Below are 1253 nucleotides of genomic sequence, written 5' to 3' on the forward strand. Positions count from 1 at the left end.
AGCTTTAATCTGTGGTGGTCTGATCAGATGCAGGGAATTATTTCAATTTTCTTGTATCTGTTGAGATCTGCTTGGTGTCTGAATATGTGGTCAGTTTTGGAGAAAGCCCCATGAGATCTGTGAAGGAGGTATACTCTTTTGTGTTTGAGTGAAATGTTCTATAAATATCTGTTAGATCTACTGGTTTATAATGTCAGTTAGTTCCAGCATTTTTCTGTTTAGTTTTTATTTGGATAACCTGCTTATTGACCAGAGTGGGGTATTAAAGTCTCTCACTATCAGTGTGTGAGGGTCAAAATGTGATTTAAGATGTAGTTGTGCTTTGTTGTTGTTTTTATGAATGTAGATGCTCTTGTGTTTGATGCATAAATTTAAAAATTGTAATGTATAGTTGCTTTTCACTCTTTTACTCTTTGGTTCTTTGCTCTTTTGAGGAAGGTGACACCACCCAGATCCCAAATAAATATGCATGGAGACTTATTATTTATGAATGCCCAGCCTTAGCTTGGCTTATTTCTAGCCAGTGTTTGTTAAAGCACCAGTCTAATTTTTTTTCCTTGGGCTTTTACCTTTTCTATGTTTGTAAGTCTTTCTTTCTCCATTGCTGGTTATGTAGCTGGGAGGCTGACCTTGGTGTCCTCCTCCTTCTCACATTCCTTGATCCCCCTCCCCAGATTTCTCCTCCTATTTATTCTCTCTGCCTGTCAGTCTTGCCTATCCTTTCTCCTGCCTAGCTATTGGTCATCCAGTTCTTTATTAGACCAATCGGGTGTTTTAGATAGGCAAAGTAACTCAACTTTACAGAGTTAAACAAATGCAACATAAAAGAATGCAACACATCTTTCCATCGTTACACAAATGTAATACATCTTTAACTAATATTCCATAACAGCAATGTCTTCTTGGCGAATCTTTCCTCTGATGAGTATATAGTGCCCTTTCCTATCTCTTCTCAGTAGTTTTGGTTTGAAGTCTATTTTGTCAAATATTAAAATAGTTAAACCAGCTTGCTTCTTGGATTCCATTTGCTTGGAAGATCTTTTTCCATCCTTTTATCCTGAGGGGTTGTCTATCCCTGATGTTAAGGTGTGTTTCTTGGATGCAGCAGAAGGATGGATCCTGTTTGTTTTCACATTCATTCTGTGAGTCTGCCTTTTATTGAGGAATTGAGACCATTGATGTTGAGAGATATCAATTAGCAGTGTTTGCTGTTCCCTGTTACTTTATTGTTGGTGGTGTTGGGGGGATGTGTT

Source organism: Microtus ochrogaster, chromosome 16 (genome assembly GCF_000317375.1).
Source record: "Microtus ochrogaster isolate Prairie Vole_2 chromosome 16, MicOch1.0, whole genome shotgun sequence".
Classification (NCBI taxonomy): Eukaryota; Metazoa; Chordata; class Mammalia; order Rodentia; family Cricetidae; genus Microtus; species Microtus ochrogaster.